The sequence below is a fragment of the Amphiprion ocellaris genome, chromosome 10 (genome assembly GCF_022539595.1).
Source record: "Amphiprion ocellaris isolate individual 3 ecotype Okinawa chromosome 10, ASM2253959v1, whole genome shotgun sequence".
Taxonomy (NCBI): domain Eukaryota; kingdom Metazoa; phylum Chordata; class Actinopteri; family Pomacentridae; genus Amphiprion; species Amphiprion ocellaris.
Window position 1 is genome coordinate 17,255,288 of NC_072775.1, and position 7,152 is coordinate 17,262,439.

The 7,152-nt window shown below is 36.4% G+C and overlaps 1 long non-coding RNA gene across 1 annotated transcript; it reads left to right on the forward strand.

Annotated features, from left to right (window-relative positions):
- Window positions 1-1,939: 1,939 nt before the first annotated feature.
- LOC129349864 (uncharacterized) lies at window positions 1,940-3,721 on the forward strand. Its single transcript, XR_008603035.1, has 2 exons — window positions 1,940-2,192; window positions 3,229-3,721. It is a non-coding gene; the product is annotated as an uncharacterized LOC129349864 (long non-coding RNA).
- Window positions 3,722-7,152: the final 3,431 nt, after the last annotated feature.

A 7,152-nucleotide genomic window follows, 5' to 3' on the forward strand; every position in this document is an offset into this window, starting at 1 on the left:
AATGACATCTGTAAAACAAAGACATTTTTTATGGCTACAAATACAATAATACTGTAATTTAATGCTTACACATTATAAAAGGGCACATTCATAAAAATAGACTTGTTTTGATATAGACATTATTTGCAGTTCCAACCTTTTTTTAATTTATTTTCTAAAAGTTAAAATGTAAATTAAATACAGGCCTTTTCTGCGATTTTACAAGATATCACTTATTTCACAAAACAGCGAAGAATAGGTCCGTGTACGGATCTGGTAATTGGATTTTCCGTTCTGAAACGGGTATTGAAAAACAAAAAACGAGTGGTTATTTGATTTTTGTTTTAAAATACTAAAATTGAAATACAAGGCGTTTTTCCTTTTCATGATCAAAAAGGGATATACGATTTTTTTTTTAAATGCTTTGATTTTCGTTTTATATTTAGAATAACAAGAAAGTAAAATCAGTAAGAGACAGAAACGAAAAAAGGTCCGTTTTTTCCATTTTTTGAGACCGGAAGTGGTCATCAGCAAGTGTGCAGCCAAACAGAGTACGGTGCATAGACTGTACATACATTTTTTTCTTGAGTTTTCATGGTCAAAATGAGAGATCAGGTGGCCGATCTTAAAATAAATCAATAATGATTTTTTTTTATAGAGCGTTAAAGTTTTGTGAAGCCAAAAGGCGGGACAACTTGATTGACAGTCCGGTCTGGAATGATTGACAGGTCCTATGGAGGAAGCAGCAGAGACTCTGCTCTCCTCTTTTGGATTAATTCTGATATAATAACTGTTGGTTTATTTATCGGTGGAGCAGCACAACATTTTCCACAGACAGTTTTCCTGTCCGTTGGCTTGTTTTAACCCGTTTTCTACCTTCGGCTGATTCTACCAGCAGACACTGAAAGGACTCTAATAGTTCAGTAAGTAAATGTTTATTTTCGTATCGGTGCCGCTTTTAATGCACTTTATATGCAGCTTTAGTGTCAGATGTAATGTGTGCCATGCACTCCAGATGTTGGTGGAGTTTGTTTCAGTGTGTGTTGACCAGAGAAGAAAGTTAGCATAGTAAATATTAGCTTTAATGTTAGCGATGCTAACCGAGCTAGCTGCTCGGTCGTAGCCTGATTAAAGCTAACGTAGCATAAAGCTAATGTGTTGAGTTTCATGTAAACAGCTGAAGTGTGTTGTGTTCCTGTAATGTGGTTCATTAAGTTCATAAAACTGTGGCTGGTTGACATTAATGTAACGTTCAGGAAACTTAAATGTGATTAAAACAGTAACGTTAATGTTCTAGTTGTCAGTAATCACCTTTAATTTGACACGAAAACAGACTCTGATAGTTTTAAATGACATCAGTTTCATTAATTTGTTGAAAATTGTCTCATTTGTTTTTGTGATGTTGCTGCTGATTCATTAAAAGCAGATGATCCGTGTTGGAGATACGTTTAGTTCTAGTATCAGAAGTACAAGAAGGAAAATGGAAGTTTAGTTCTGCTACATCAAAGATTTCAGGATTAAAATAACTAAATGAGTCTTTATGCCTCAAACTTACTAAAAACTACAAATTTTACAATAAAGAAATAATGAAATAATCACAGATAATAAAATATAAATAGCAGAGAAAACCGGAGAGAATAATTTCCTGAAAAGTCTGTGAAGGAAAAGCAGCTTTTTATCCTGAAAGATCAGAATCAGCTCCAACACGTGCATCTGACAGCATCAAGTCAACCAGAAAGAAAAGAAAATTACTTCTTTCTGATCACATCTGTTCTGCTGCTCACAGGCTGCTGTTGCTCACATTCTTCCATTTATAGTCCACTTTTAAAAGTTCAGCAGACAGGTGCTCTGCTTTGGAGTGTGACGATGTCGTCGGTGATGTGGAGAGTGAAGTTTCCGTTTCACCCACAGCGTGCTTTAGGGCAGCCGGGCCGAACTTGATGTTTGAAATACTGACCGACAGCTCAGATTTAACTGTCTGTAGTTCCGTTTTGATGGATGTTAAACTTTCACTCAAAGCCGCCAGGAGCTGGGTCTTTAAAAATAACTACCATCTCGTTACAGAGTGAAAGAAGCAATTCCTCCTTAAGGTCAGAGATTGCAGCATCTGAGGGCCTCTTCAAAAGAAGACGTAGTTGATGAAGGCGTTCTGGAGCAGGACCAGAAAGACCACGACCAAGCAGCCTTGAGATCTTAGGCAGCGTCTCCCTCGGGTGGGTGAACGGTGTTCACGGTCAGGTCTGTGGTAATCCCGTCAAAAAACAAAATAGAAAAAAATCTAGATTATAAATCAACATGTAACCAAAGCACTCTCTGTATAACGTCATAGTATAGGATGTAGTTCAGAAAATGTCAAAGTATAGTATACTTTTCAAGAATAACATAGTATGGCCTGTAGTTCATAGTATAGCATGTCGGCAAAAAAACCCAACTGATTATTATGTGGTTCAAAAAGTGCAAAATGATAGGATGTTGCCTAAAATTGTCATGTATGATATGTGGTTCAAAAAATGTCATAGTGCAGGATATTGTCAAAATAGCATGTTTTTCAAGAAAACAGAGTATATGTCGTTTAAAAAATGCCATAGAATAATATTTCATTGCACAAGTAATAGTATAGTAATTTTTAAAACTGTTCAAATTCTTATATGTTGCTAAAAAACAAAAAAAAACTAAAACAAAAAAAAAAACATCATAGTAATATGTCAATTTAAAAAGCCTATAGTATAGAGTGTTGCCCAACAAACATCATAGTATAGCATGTCGCTCTAAAAACGTCATAGTATAGCATGTCGCTCAAAAAATGTCATTGTATAGCCTTTGGTCCAAAAAACGTCACAGCATAGCATGTCGTCCAAAAAAACATAGTATAGCATGTCGTCCAAAAACGTCACAGTATAGCCTTTAGTCCACAGCTGTCACTAGGTGAGGAGCAACACCAAAACAGTCCAAACGCTGGTTTCCAGAGGGTTAGACGAGTATTTATTTGAAAGAGTAAGTTTACAACAACACAACATGAGAGGGGGTTAAAAGTAAATGGGTGTTAGTAAAATAAAAATAAATCAACAGAACTAAAAGTGAACTTCATGTTGACATTGATGGGCATTCCAACCAGGAACAAAGTAAAAGATAATCAATACGAAAAAAACTCTTCCTGTTCACCTCTTCAAGCCCAAAAACACACCGCAGTAGCACCCTAAACTAAAACTACCAATGGGTTCCCTGTTTTCCTTTCTGAACAATTCAAAGGTTCCTCTCTATCTCCCCACACATCCACCAACCACTGGAACACATCTCCAAAGTTCTGCCGGGCCAGCTCAGCTTCCCCTCAGAAGAAGTGCTGCCACCTGCCAGATGAAGGAGCCTTTTGAGAGGCAGCTGGCATCGTGATTGGACTGTACTTTGGTCTGTTCCAATCCAGCTTCAGCTCCAGAGACGACAGGCGGGACGAGTCAACGGAGGCCGGGTGGACGAAGGCATGCAGCTGAGTACAATCCAGAAAACAACAGAGGAGGAGTGCAGGGCCAGAACAAACAGAGTAGCATCGTATGTCTCTTAGAAAACATCATAGTACAGCCTTTGGTATGAAAAAACGGTATAATATACATCGTATATTGTACAAATAAGTCAAAGGAAAGAGACATACATTGTAGAATTGTAGTAATTGTGGGCTGACTGATTTACTGATTATCAGTATTTTATTTTTTACTGATTTACGGTAATAAATACATTTAAAAATGGCGCTACTTTGGCTCTGAACCTTTATCTACCTGTGGTCGCTCTGTCTTCTGGAGTGATTTGATTAGTTATACGTCACGAATAAAACTCCTTTAACTTAACATCTGTAAACAAAACAAAAACGTATCAACAAAGTTTTCTGTTAAAGTTTGTGTTCTTGTAAGTTTAACTCCAAGATTTTAAATACTTTCATTTACTGCAAATGAATATCCAAATGAATATACTCCAAATGTCTCACTAATAATCATTATCAGCCTTAAAAACCCACAAAACACCCCTCTATACTCGACCACACTTAGTACAGTCTGGTTCCCCCTTCTATAAATCTGCTTGGAATCGTCCACTTCCTGTTTGTCAAAGTGGCCTTCTACCTGGACAGGTTTTGTTGGAGCTCATGCAACAAACATTTTGGGTAACTGCACTTTAATATTGATGGATGACACTGAATTAGAGTCTGTTTTAATGAGACCGAGTTAAGATGTGTAGCTCTGTCATTAAATAGTAAATTATTTCTCAGAATTCACAGAGAAAAGTCTGAAATATTTGCTAGGTTAGCGTCCCACATGTTCTTTGGCTCAGCTAAAGCTAACTCTCTCCAACTTCTGGATCTCTTGAGTTGCTTGTTGTTAAAATATCTTGCTAGAGGTGCTGAAGCTCAGAAAGTCTGAGATGTTTGTTCAAAATAAGCTCATTCTCAAGTCTTATCTGAACTGTCCTCTTTTGTTTGAACTTTCCCTAAACTTAAGAGTTAATGACAGAGCAGCACATCCAGACTCAGTCTCATTTATGTAGAGATTAAACTTCAGTGTCATTCATTGATGTTAAAGTGCAGTTTTTCAAATGTTTGTTGCACACCAACAACCAAACCAGTCCAGGTGGAAGACGATGTGAAGAGAAAGCTCCAGAGGATGAATATCATACATTTACGTTGGAAATAAATGTCCTTTAATTAGACATTGTCATGCAAATGATGTTCAAATCTTTGAGTGTTTTGTTGATGTTTGTTTCTAAATGTTTTTTGACACTCGGCCCCAAAGATTAAAACCTTCTACGGCTCACAAGCTGCAACAATTCACACATTATCAACTATCTTTCTGACTAAACTAAGATAAAAAGTGAAAAACTGTCTGATTCCTGCATCATGAATGTAAATTTTTTTGGTTTTTATGACAGTAAACTGAATATATTTGGGTTTGACATTTTATAAACAAAAACAAGAAATGAATTACTGGAGAAAACAATCAACAGATTAATGGACAAAGAAAATGTTTTTTCCAACATATATGGCTGAATTACTCCAACATTACATGATACATACAATTTGAATTCAATTTTATTTATATGACGCCAATTACAGGTCAAATTGTCTCAAGACACTTTATTTTTATATTTTTTATCATATTTAAAATATGACTAATCCAATTTATTATTTGGTTTTTAAGAGACTAATCGACAACTAAAATAACTTTCTCCACTAAAACTAATAAACATGAGGTCAAATGGAAGGAACAGTTTTAAATACTGCAGTCCCACAATGACAAGAATAAAGTTTGTCAACAAAAACTAAATTTGCTTGTGGATTCCATTAAAGTCCTAATAAATGATAATAAAGTGTGATACTAAAGGTTTGTGGTAAAAATGTCAAAGTAAAGAGATCAAGTTGAACATCTGGATGGAGGTTGATAAAAGTTGACCTTCTTTCATTTCTCTGGAGCCGACGCCATGGATTTTATGGATGGTGGTTAAAGACCTGCTCTTCTAGTCGTCGTCCTTCTAGTCGCTGTAAAAAGTCAGTCCATCCTGACCGACTTCAACATCTCTTCATGACAACTTGTTCTGCCTCCGACCTCGTGGAAACTCCAGAAACACGGGAAAACCCATGGAGACTCGAAGAACTCGTGCAGACTCGAAGAACTCGTCGCGTGGGGGAAGGTGTGGTGGGTGGTGGGGGAGTAGAGGGGGGAGGCCGCCACCCACCTCCCCACCTACTCTCCGCCCTGACTCCACCCAGACTCCGCCTTGGCTCTGCCCATGTGGTCACTTCACGAACTACGATGTCAAAGGGACGACGAATTTATTTCTTTTCATCTGATCTGTAGCTCAGTGAGTTAAGGATTTGCCTATGGAGCTGCAGGTCGCTGGTTCAAGACCAGACACTTCTTAAATTTTATCAAAATCCTGACAAAGACAAAGAAAGAAAAAGGCCGGTGGTGGGTCTTGAACCTGCGACCTTCCAGTTGGTAGTCCTCTTCTTATCCTCCTGAGCTACTCGCTCAGATACTAATTCTTCTTTTTTTTGCGCATTTATCATCTATTTTTTGTCGTTTTCGAGTTTTTTTTTTGACTCAAGTCTCGACTCGACCGTTTTTCTCAGGAGGTTGGACTTCAGCCTTTGTGCTGGAGGGTGGAACCCTCAGTTCCAAGACTTTCAAAGCCTCCAGACCTCCCGAGTCCTCAGGACCTGAGCTTTCAGACAGTCTGAAGGCTGAAATTTTCTAAGTCCCACAGTAGTTCTCTGTTAGTTTGAACCTTCAGACAGTCCAAGGACTGATATCTTCTAAGTTCCTGAGTACTTCTCTGTTAGTTTGAACCTTTAGACAGTCTGAGGACTGAAATTTTAAAAGTTTCTCAGTACTTCTCTGTTAGTTTGAACTTTCTGGTTAACAGAAGCCTTAAAACTTGTGACCATGAGTCTTGATTTCACATTTAGACCATCCATCTGAGTTCTTCTCAGACCTTCACCTGTGGGTTTTTTAGAAATCCTGAACAAACTTTGATTCTCTTCAATGAACAGTAAAGTTTGTGGAGATCAGAAGGTAACATTAGTTTGATCGATGCCTTCAACTACTAGTAGACTTTATCCGGAAAGCAGTTTTCTGAAATGAGCACTTAGTAAATCTATCCACAATCAAACCAAGAACATAGAAAGAGGAAATGTTTGAAGAAACAACTTGTTGTTTTCATTTCAGACTAGAAAACGCTTTAAGAACTTTATCTGTTTTTGCTCACTTTGATCCTTTTATTGTCTCTTCTGTTTAATTTGATCTTCTAAAGTTTAACTGGTGTCTTTTCTAATGTTTTGTCTTTAGTTTAATTCGAAATGTTTTGTCTTTTTAATGTTTGTTGTTTTTTCAAATGTTTTATCGGCTTGTTTGAAAAATTTCCTTTTCTTTCCCAATGTTTAATTTTTCGATTAAATCTTTAAGGTTTTTCTTTTTAAATGTTTTACCACCTTTTAATGTTTAATTTTCTTTTTAAATGATTCATTGTATTTTCTGTTTAATTCCTATTTAAAGTTTTATTGTCTTTAAGATTTAATTTTCTAATTAAACATTGAATTTTTTAATTAAATGTTTTGTCTTTTTAAAGGTTTAATAATCTAATTAAATGTTTTGTACTTTTTTAAATGTTTAATATTCTTATTTAATTGTATTT